The 11,719-nt window shown below is 46.6% G+C and overlaps 1 non-coding gene across 1 annotated transcript; it reads left to right on the top strand.

Moving 5' to 3' along the window:
- The first annotated feature begins 317 nt into the window (after positions 1 to 317).
- On the top strand, positions 318 to 390 carry TRNAK-CUU. Its single transcript has one exon. It is a non-coding gene; the product is annotated as a tRNA-Lys (tRNA).
- Positions 391 to 11,719: the final 11,329 nt, after the last annotated feature.

Here is an 11,719-nt window from a genome sequence, read left to right as displayed (position 1 = left end):
ATCAGGTCATGATCTCAGGGTCCCGGGATGGAGTCCCGCATCAGGTTCTCTGCTTAACAAGGAGCCTGCTTCCTCCTCTCTCTCTCTGCCTGCCTCTCTGCCTACTTGTGATCTCTCTGTCAGATAAATAAATAAAATCTTTAAAAAAAAAAAAGTCTCCTAGATAGTGAGAAAAAAAATTAAAAAAAAATACCCAGACTCCCCAAACAATTTATCAAAGGGTTTACCTTAAGTGCATTAATTAATATTGATGAAATTTCAATTTCCTTGATTTCATTTACTTTCTGAATATCAGTTAAAAGTCTTAGTACAGAGGCACCTGGCTAGCTCAGTCGGTAGAGCATGTGACTCTTGATCTCAGGGTTGTGAGTTCAAGCCTCACACTGGGTTCAGAGCCTACTTAATAAAAAAGTCTTGATACAAAAGAGTTCCTTAAAACCTTTTTTATGACTAGTAATTGTTGACTTGCTGTCAACTTGCACGTCTTCATTCTGATCTCCATCCCAGCAGTGACATGGATGCCACCAATCAAAGGCTTTTCTTTCATCAAACACACTCTTCAGACAAAGGAATTAGATGAATACTATTTAAAATGCTTCCAGGGGCGCCTGGGTGGCTCAGTCATTAAGTGTCTGCCTTCGGCTCAGGTCATGATCCCAAGGTTCTCGGATGGAGCCCCGCTTCAGGCTCCCTGCTCAGCAACAGGCCTGCTTCTCCCTCTCCCACTCCCCAAGCTTGTATTCCCTCTCTCGCTTTGGCTCTCTCTGTCAAATAAATAGGTGAAATCTTTTTTTTTTTAATTTTTTTTTTAATGTTTCTAAATACCAGGGGTGCCTGGGTGGTTCAATTGGTTAAGCAGCTTCCTTCTACTGAGGTCATGACCCCGGCATCCTGGGACGGAGCCCCACAGCGTCTCTGTGGTCCACAGGGAGCCTGCTTCTCTCTCTCTCCCCTTCTCCCCTCCCCCTGCAGCTCCCCCTGCTGGTGCACATGCACACTCTCCCTCTGTCAAATAAAATCTTTAAACAAAATAAAATTCTTTCAATAACCTAGTTGTTTACATAGTTATTTACACGAAGTTCTAAATTTAAAAAAAAGATTTTATTTATTTATTTGAGAGAGACAGCATGGGGGGCTGGAGGGTTGGAGGGAGAAGCCAACCCCCTGCTGAGCAGGTGTCCATCCCAGGACTCCAGGATCATGACCTGAGCCGAAGGCAGTTGCTCAACCAACTGAGCCACCCAGGCGCCCTGAAGTTCTAAATTTTTATTAGAGTGTGATGTTTACCTTTTAACCAAAGTTTCAGAACACATTCTAGTCCAATTTATTTTTTTCACTTGCCCCATCCTTTTTTTTTTTTCCCTCAGAGGTTTAAGAGATTAAGATCCCGAGTACGAAAGACTAATTTCTTCAAACTATTTACCGTACTTCTTTAATAGATAGATACAAATTCAATCAGCAGCACTGTTGTTGAGGGGCTTGGGCCCTTGACTTTGCATGCATCTGCGAAAGACGACTGACCTTCCTTATTTAAAGGTCATTTCCCAACTTCTTCAACAGTAATCTGCAGAGGAACCGACTTTCCTTTACCCTGGTGGTGTGGTGGCGCTAAAAGCTTCCCTACTTGCCTTGCTTCAAAATCAGAAAAGCCGGGGGGCGGGGGGGCACCTGGATGGCTCAGTGGGTTAAAGCCTCTGCCTTCGGCTCAGGTCATGATCTCAGGGTCCTGGGATTGGGCCCCGCATCCGGCTCTCTGCTCAGCAGGGAGCCTGCTTCCTCCTCTCTCTCTGCCTGCGTCTCTGACTACTTGTGATCTCTCGGTCTCTGTCAAGTAAATAAATAAAATCTTTAAAAAAAAAGGGGGGGGGACGCCTGGGTGGCTCAGTTGGTTAAGCAGCTGCCTTCAGCTCAGGTCATGATCCCAGTGTCCTGGGATCGAGTCCCACATCGGGCTCCTTGCTTGGCAGGGAGCCTGCTTCTCCCTCTGCCTCTGCCTGCCACTCTGCCTGCCTGTGCTCGCTTTTCGCTCCTCTCTCTCTGACAAATAAATAAATAAAATCTTAAAAAAAAAAAAATCAGAAAAGCCGGTCTCTCCTGGGGACCCTGAGACATCTCAGCGGCCCCTCCTCATTTCTCTGTTCATACAAGGGACAAAAGCAGCAGTTAAAAGGCTGATTCCCAGGCGCCTGGGTGGCTCGGTGGGTTAAGCCGCTGCCTTCGGCTCAGGTCATGATCCCAGAGTCCTGGGATCGAGTCCCCCATCGGGCTCTCTGCTCAGCAGGGAGCCTGCTTCCCTTCCTCTCTCTCTGCCTGCCTCTCTGCCTACTTGTGATCTCTGTCTGTCAAATAAATAAATAAAATCTTAAAAAAAAAAAAAAAAGGCTGATTCCCTAGCCACATGAATGGTTGTCAAGACATAACATCCAGTGAAAAGAGGTAAATTTCGAAATAAACGGTGGATAATGACACTTACATGAATTTATTTTTTTTTTAACATTTTATTTATTTATTGGATAGAAAGAAAGCACAACCAGCGGGAGAAGCAGAGGGAGAGGGAGAAGCCGGCTCCCCGCTGGGCAGGGCACGCGATGCGGAACCGGGGCTGGGTCCCAGGACCCGGCGATCATGACCTGAGCCGAAGGCAGACGCTTAACCGCCTGAGCCACCCAGGCGCCCCCATTTAAATGAATTTAAAAGCACATAAAAACATTAGTAGGGAGAAAGCAGGTGAGTACTTGCCGGGAGATGGAACGGTGGGAGCGAGAAACCAATATGGATTATAAAGCCTTCCAGCCGCTGAGAGCCGGAGCCAGGGTCTGGGAGTCCCTGTGGCCCGTCTCCCCTCACCTCTCAACCCATCTCAGGCCCCAGGCAAAGGGGCGTAGGTGACTTGCGTTAAAAATTTTAGAGACCCGAGGCTGGAGAGGGGGTGGCCCTCGGGCGGGACTTTCTGGGAATCGCTAAAGCCCCAAGGCTAGTTGGTGACGGCTGGGCCATCGGTGGTGGGGACCCAACGGAGACCTGGAGCAGAGTCCAGAGGAGGTCGAAGTCACTCCTGCAACCCCAGGCGTGAGTGCCTTTACGGGGGTGAAACAGTCTCGGGACCTGAGGAGTGGGGGAAGGGAGAAGGGCATCAAGAATTACCATTATCATTTCTAGGTGACCTGACCGAATCTAGAGCTTTCCTCTGTCCATTAATTTGATTAAATTTGCCCCAAAGAGGTGGACTCAGAACTCAGTGGCTGATTGGATTTAGGGTTGAAGCCTCGTCTGTTTCGGGACAGACTACACTCGCAAAGCCATTTGAGTTTAAATCTAGTTCTGATCTCCGCGGTCGATTTTCTTTTTAATCCCAGCGAATGACTTAACCTCTCTGAGCTTCACTTTTCACATAGTAAAATGCCAATGACAAAATCCACCTCACGGCAGCGTCGTGGGGACGAATGGGCTAATGCGTGCGCATCACTCCCTCGCCCAGTGAGAACAGTCAGGAAACGATTTCGACGACCTCCAGAGGCGCCTCGCAGGTAACGCGATCAGCGGCTGTCCTGTCGCGGCTGCACAGGTGGCGGGATGGGTGCCCGGGGCTCCGCCCCGAAGGGCGTGGCCGACGGAAGGCGCGAATCTGTGAGCCGCGCGCATCCGGCCGGGCGCTATATGAAGCCAGGCCCTGCGCCTGGCCTCCCAGAGCGGCTTCGCCCTGGCTCACGACCGCATCGTCTCTGCTCGCGCTCTGGAGCCAGTTATGGTGAGTCTGGCCCTTCCCGCGCAGGGACAAAAGTCCTGGGGCAAAAAAAGCGAGCAGGAGGTCCGACGGTCTTCAGGTGGACTGTCGGGGGTCCTGGCCCCTCATGGGGAGGAGGGGGTCGAAACATTCGAAATGGTTCATTTCTTGGGGAATATGTTTCCTGAGCCCTCCACCTTCACCCCTGCGTGCCTGCCCTGCCCGAGGGGGTGCCGTCCTCCTCCAGACAGACGGACGCGGCCTGCCGAGGAGACATGGTCTGGGTTGGGCCTGCTGGTTACTGGCTCTGAAGTCTTGGGGCACGTCCGCTCCCTGCCTGGTGCGCTGGAGGTCCCCAGACTACCGCCCTGGCCCTGGGCGACTGCACACATCGTGCAAGGGATGGAAGGATGGGCAGAACGCAAGGCCGATGAGGCAGAGAGGCCTGGGGTGGGTTCGGTTAAAAATTAGCTAGCATCTGGAGACAGAGCCATGGGGGGGATGCGGGGGGGGGGGGGATGATTCCTTCTTTCTCTCCCTTCCCGCCATCCTTCCTTCTTTCCCCCCTTTTTTTTTTCTTTAAGGAAAATCTTTTTTAAAATTTTCCCCAGTTTTATGCAAGTTAGTTGGCAAACTCGAATCTGTTCAAAGTGTACAACACGATGATTTGATGTGTGTATACTTTGTGAAATGACCACTGCAATCAAGGTGATTAACACATCTATCACCTCACGTGGTCACCTTTTTGTGTAGGTGAGAATCCTTAAGACCTACTGCCTTAGCAGATTTCAGTAATTTCAGCATTATTAGCAGCCATCTCCAGGCTGTACATTAGATCTTGAACTTCTTCAGCTTTTAACTACAAGTCTGTACCCTTTGACCAACCTCTCCTCTACTCTCTGAGTTCAGACTTTTCTTTTGTATATTCCACATCAAAGTGATCCAGTATTTGTCTTTCTCCATCAGACCTATATCACATAGCATCATGTCCTTCAGGTTCACCCATGTTGTCACAAAAGACAATTTCCTTCTTTTTAATGGCTGAATAATATTCCATTGTATATATTAGACCCCCCCCCATTTTTTTTTTTTAAGATTTAATTTATTTAAGGGGCACCTGGGTGGCTCAGTGGGTTAAAGCCTCTGCCTTCGGCTCAGGTCATGATCCCAGGGTCCTGGGATCAAGCCCCAAGTTGGGCTCTCTGCTCAGCGGGGGCCTGCTCCCCCCCCCCCCCCCCCCCCCCCCCCTCTGCCTACTTGTGATCTCTGTCTGTCAAATAAATAAATAAATAAATAAAGATTTTATCTATTTATTTGACAGATCACAAGTAGGCAGAGAGGCAGGCAGAGAGAGGGGGGGAAGCAGGCTTCCCGCCGAGCAGAAAGCCCCATGCAGAGCTCAGATCCTAGGACCGTGGGATCATGACCAAAGTTGAAGGCAGAGTCTTAACCCACTGAGCCACCCAGGCACCCCCTATGTTGTCTTTATTTATCCATTCGCCCTGTCAACAGACACTTGGGTTGTTTCCGTATCTCGGCCATTGTGAATGATGCTGCAGTGAGGTGTGCAGCTATCCCTGAGATCCTGGTTGTATTTCCCTCAGATAAACATACAGAAGAAGAACACCTGGATGGTAGTTCTACTGTTTATTTTTGGAGGAACTTCCATACCATTTTCCATAATGACTGTACCAGTTTGTGAATTCCAACAACAGTGCACAAGGGTTCCCTTTTCTCCACATCCTCCCCCAACTGTGGTATCTCCTGTCTTTTCAATAATAGCTATTTTACAATTAATGAGGTGCTAGCTTGTTGTGGTTTATATTTGCATTTCCTGATTATTAGTGATGGTCAACACCTTTTCCTATACCATCAGCTATCTGTATATCTTCTTTGGAGAAATGTCTTTTCAGGTGTTTTGTCCATTTTTCAGTGGAATTGTTTGGTTTTTTGCTATCGAGTTATATGACTTTCTCATTATTTAGATATTAACTCCTTATCAGACAGATGGCTTGCAAGTATTTTTCTCCCAGTCCACAGGTTGCTTTTTACTTTGTTGCTAATTTCCTTCTGCTGTACAGAAGCTTATAGATTTTATGTATTTATTTCAAACAGAGAGCCAGCACAAGCATAAGCCAGGGGGAGGGGCAGAGCGAGAAACAGGCTCCAGGCTAAGCAGGGATCCCTGTGCATGGCTCGATCATGACCTGAGCGGAAGGCAGACACTTAACTGACTGAGCCACTGAGGTGCCCCAGTCTTCAATCCATTTTAAGTAAATTTTGCAAGTGCTGTAAGAAAGGAATCTACTGTCATTCTTTTGCACGTGCATATCCATTTTTCCCACCATTATGGAAGAAACTATATTTTCCCCTGTGTGTTCTTGGCACCCTTGTCAAAGATTAGTTGACCTATATGTGTGGGTTAATCTCTGTGCACTCAACTTTGTTTTGTTGGCCTATGTGTCTGTTTTTATGGTGGTGCTATATATATATTTTGATTACTAAAGCTTTGTAACATAATTTGAAATCGGAAATGGTGATCCCTCCAGCTATGTTCTTCTCTCTCAAGATTACTTTTGTTATTTTAAATCTTTTGTGGTTTGATTTGAATTTTAGAACTGTTTTTTTCTATTTTTGTGAAAAATTGCTTTGGGATTTTGTTAGGGGTTACTTTGAATCTGTAGATCATTTTGGATAGGATGGACATTATAACAATAACCTTCTCAATCCAAGAATAGGTGATAGCTTTCTGTTTGGGTCTTCTGTTTCTTCCTTCAGTGTCTTACAGTTTTCAGAGTACAAGTTTTTCACCGTCGTTAAATTTATTCCCAAGAATTTTATTGTTTTTCATGTTTTTGTAAATGGGATTTAAAAATTTTTTTTTCAATAGTTTGTTGCTAGCAACAAGAATAGCAATAGAAACACAACTGATTTTTGTGTATTGATTTTTCATCCTGCAACTTGACTGAATTTGTTTATTAGTTCTAACAGTTTTTTGTGGGGAGTCTGTAGGGTTGTCTATATATAAGATCATATCATCTGTACACAAGGAAAATTTTACTTCTTCTTATCTGATTTGGGTGCCATTTATTTCTTTTTCTTGCCTAATTGCTCTGGGTAAGACTTCCAGCACCGTGATGAAAAGGAGTGTGAGAATGAGCACCCTTGTCTTGTTCTTGATCTTAGAGGAAAAACTTTCAGCCTTTCTTCATTCAGTGTGATGTTAGCTGTGGCCTTGTCATATCTGGCCTTCATTATGTTGTGTTTGTTCCTTCTTATTTCAGACTCAGGAAGACCAGCTGAGAGGCAACTGCAGGCTTTTAGACAAGAGATGATGGTGGGGTAGACTAGGATAGGATCAGCAAAGATGGAGAGGAAGGGTTTATGGAATTGGAATTTGAGCTGGGTGAGACCCTTGAACTTCTAACTTTTTTTCAGGATCCCACAACGGAAGATCCAGTTCAGTTATCCAGCAATAGCAAAGAGACTTCCACAGACTCCTTACTTAGAACAGTTGAGGAAATTGAAGAGTTTCTGAAGGATGTCTCTGAGACATATAAGGCAAGAACCTCAGCTGCACCAGAACCACAGCTTGATATACCTCCGACTGCCCATGGTGAGGACAACCAACAAGAGTCAACCCAGAGGGCGATGACTCCTTTGACATCCACAATGATGATTTCTGCATGTTCTAACATCCCTGGGACACACCTTATTCAGAACTCAATAATACCCACTGCTAAAGCCCTTGATATGCCCCCTGAAGACCGAGGTGAAACTTTTTCCATGAACCCAAAGGTGGCCTTCTTTGATGAGAGGAAACCCACAACAACCTCTTGGATGATAGATACTACTGACAACCCAAAAACATTCACTGAATGCCAAAAGGTAACTATCACTGCAAACAAGATAGCAATCCCCAGTGAAGGTAGCCAGATGAAGATGATGACCAGTGACGACCAGATCCTCTATGAAAGACCAGGGATAACTCTTAAAGAGGGCCATGTGATGACTGTTAGTGGTAACCAGACCTTCACTGAGGGCCATACAATGACTTCCAGTAGTGACCATAGCCTGAATTGGAACCAAAGGACAGCACTGTGTGAAGAGCAGATAAAGACCCTCAGTGGTGACCAGACCCTCTATGAAGGCCAGATTACCTTCAGTGTGGACCAGATCCCATGTGGGGGCCAGATGAAGACACTTTGTGATGACCAGACCCCTTATGAAGGACAGATGGCCTTCGGTGGGGACCAGATCCTCTATGGAGGCCAGATGACAACTCTTAAAGGGGGCTATACAATGACCTTCACTGGTGGCCAGACCTTCACTGGGGGCCAAATGACAATATACAGTGGTGACCAGACCCCCTATGGAAATCAGATGATGACCCTTAAGGAGGATCATATGACAACCTTTGCTGATGACAACACTCTCTATGGAGGCCATATGATGCCACATCAATCACCATCACTGCCATATCCGGGGTTCCTGTATCTTTCAAGTTCCCATTTGATCCAAGGACAATCCTTAGAAAAGCAGAAGAGCAACATCAAGACCCAGAGTCATCAATTCCAGAAGAATCCTGGGACTTTGAAGACTTATACTTGCACATACCAGGACTGTGGGAAATCATATACTAAGCCTTCCCACCTCCGCATCCATGAGCGCAAACACACTGGTGAGTGAAGGCTAAGGGACTGGGAGGTGCCTTTATAAAACTTTGGGATCATTTGAGATTGTTGTCACCTCTCTCTAAGTCTGGGACCTCAGAAGACTAGAAAAAGTTGGCCTATTTGAAAGGGTATATAAAGCAGTCCCAGAAACAGACTACATAGTTTTGGGCCAGAGCCAATCTGGCTGCAGCCTTTTGCGTTGTTACCTGTGCTGGGATGGTGGGAATAAGTGGAAGGCTTTGTTTGCCCTCCTGTGGTTGCTTTTGACCCTACCTCTACTAGGACTGACACTACATGGACCTCTCCTGAGGCCCAACAGATACGTACCCCTGACCTTATTTCCTCACTGACTTTCCTGCTGACCTTTGCTTTGCCTATTTCTCTTCCTTTCCCTCCTTCACAATTTTTCTCTTGTCCTTCCAGCTCACTCTGCCTTCCTTTTTTTCCTCTTTCACTTACCACCTCTGGTTTCCTCTCCTCTCACACTCTCTCTCTCCCACTCCAACATGTCAAGCCCTTTATCTTCTCTTTTGTCTTCCCACTTCCCTGTCCCATGCTGCCCGGAAGCATGACAAATTTCTCTCTTTTTCTGGTCCAGGGGAGAAGCCATACAAATGCAATGTGAAGGGATGCACGTGGAAATTCCCCCGTTCAGATGAGCTCAACAGACACAAGAGGAGGCATAGCGGGGAGCGACCCTACCTGTGTACTAAATGCAGCCGGAATTTTGCACGATCTGATCACCTGAAGCAGCATCAGAGAATCCATAGATAATACTCGCCCATGACTACAAACTCGTCAGAACAAGAAGAAATGAGTTCAGCTGAAAGATTCTCTCTACTATGTCTTTGTTTGCGCTGTACCTGGCACTGTGCCAGCATATAGTAAGAGCTTGATATTATTTGTAAGTTTTTTAGGTTTTTGTTTATTTTTTTCAGAAACATACAAGGAATTCGTGTGTGCATTTCAATAGGCTCAGAAGCACTTTTCATTCACTTCCCACTCCAAGGGTTACTTTTGATCCTGTGCTATTGATCCTTCTAGATCTTGCTCTGTGCCTTTGCCTCTGTGTGTACCGGTAAAGATGTATATATGTAGATGATTGAAATTTATACATAGTTCCAGTGTGCAAAGACTGTAGCATTCTGTATCTAAGCTCACGTTTCTCTGGGTGTCCCTTTCTATGCAGTTAAGAGGAGGGAGACACTTGGTCACACCTTGTGTAAAATGCTCTAAAATTAAATGGAATTCATTTGGATGAGTACTAAATCTATTCAAAAGTTGAACTTCCTGTCATGACTGTTTCTTCTCTCAGGCAAAGTGTCTCTTTCCCGCCCTACCTTCTCCATATGCTGTCAGGATACAGAGAGTGATCGTATTGGCACAGGGGTCGTCATGGGACGGCTGCCAGGAGAAGGATCTATCCTTGCCACTGGGCTCTGGGCCCTTTGCTCATTGCTTCTGCAGGCAGGGTGACCTGCAATCTGTTGGTCTTTGCCTGGGCATGATTTGACAACTGCTTCAGAGAAGCTCCGCCATCTTTCCTTGCTGACTAGGTCCTCTTCCAGCTCTCAAAAGATTCTGCCCTCTTTGGGCTTGACTCTTGTCCAAACCCCAGCTTATATAATATCCTCCTGGCAAAAAAAGGCTGGGAAAAGTCAAGGATGTGATCTATCCCACTCCTCATTTCCAAAGGGAGCACTTTGAAAAGCTCTTTCCACCTGGAGCCCTAAAAGGGGAGTGGACCACAAAACACCAGGGCTTCAATCAGCTCTGAAGCATTTGAAGCGCTTTTGACCTACACACTTTCACCTCACCCCCAGACACTAGATCCCTGAGTCTTTAAGGGATTCAGACAGCATTTAAAAAACCCTATCTTGGGGCGCCTGGGTGGCTCAGTGGGTTGAACCTCTGCCTTCGGCTCAGGTCATGGTCTCAGGGTCCTGGGATCGAGCCCTGCATCGGGCTCTCTGCTTAGCGGAGAGCCTGCTTCCCTTCCTCTCTCTCTCTGCCTGCCTCTCTGCCTACTTGTGATCTCTGTCTGTCAAATAACTAAATAAAATCTTTAAAAAAAAAAAAACCCTATCTTAATGTTGTATTTGGTATTATATGAAATAGTCGATGTAAGTTAGAAGTATAAACCAGTGAACATCTGTGGGAGCCCATCACCCCATGGTGCACAGGCAGATGTCAAGACGGCCAGTTAGGACAATGAGCCAAACTGAAAATAACAATCAAGTCTTGCTTCCGGCTATAGAGAAAGCAGGATGCAAAGAGAAGAGGCACCAGCTCTTCAATGTTGCATCTTTCCCCATGAAAGGGCACCAGGCTAGGGTTAAGGGGCATGCAGTGAGGACAGGGGAAGTCTCGCACTGCCCTAAGTAAAAAGATTCTCCTACCTTTTCATGGAAGGGATAACAAAAGGAGGAAGAGGGGAAAGTGCTAGGATTGGAAAAGTACTGAGTCAGAGAAAAAAAAACATCTCAGCAGGTTCCCCAGTGAAGAGAGGATTCTGAATGGAGGTGCCCAGGCTGGGAATGCAGATATGCAGATACGCATATGAGCAGGGCTGGCCTGTGGAGTGACTTCTTGACAACAGCTCTGTTCAGAAAATTGTGGTGCACCTGCTGGGCACCAAGTCTGGTGTGGAGAGAGCAGCTTTTTCCAGGCGAGGACTGGCAGGCAAGGTCTTGTAATTAATTACCTACGGTTGGGCCTGAAAGATCACAAACAGGATTTTGGCCTGGAGCTGGACTCCTCAACTTCACTCCTTGATCCTTCGGGGCCTGAGCGAGAAAAATAGTCTGCTCCATGAGGGACTCAGATGAGCCAGACATTGCAACAAGTCTGGTTAATCAGTCTGACGGCCATGGTCAAAGTCACTCTAAGTAGAATAAATATAGCCGTGAGCCCTAACAGCTGCTAAGCCAGGCAAAGATACACAGCTCTTTAGCATCTATCCTAGAGAGCCAGGAGCCCTTCTAACTAAGCCACCTAATGGACCGTTCTCTGTTGCCAGATTCATTGATCCAAGTTGTTGGCCATTACACAGACCCTCCTCGGCTGGCCAGCGGGAAGCCAAGGACTCTGCGGTTAGCCAACAGTACTTGGGCCAAGGTGTTGAGGCTGGGATAGGATTAGTAATAATCTCAATGGAAGAGCAAGGACAGATAAGTGTATGACCTTCTCTTTTCTTTTCTTTCTTTTTTTTTTTTTTTTTTTGGTACAACCTTTTCTAATTGGAGGACAATGAGAATAACCACACAGCCTCTGTAGGGCAGGAGTGAATGGAGGGAAGGAGGCCACCACCACTGTAGCC

Source organism: Enhydra lutris, unplaced genomic scaffold (genome assembly GCF_002288905.1).
Source record: "Enhydra lutris kenyoni isolate GAN:26980312 unplaced genomic scaffold, ASM228890v2 scaffoldscaffold9, whole genome shotgun sequence".
Lineage (NCBI taxonomy): Eukaryota > Metazoa > Chordata > Mammalia > Carnivora > Mustelidae > Enhydra > Enhydra lutris.
This window is presented reverse-complemented; position numbering and strand designations above follow the sequence as displayed.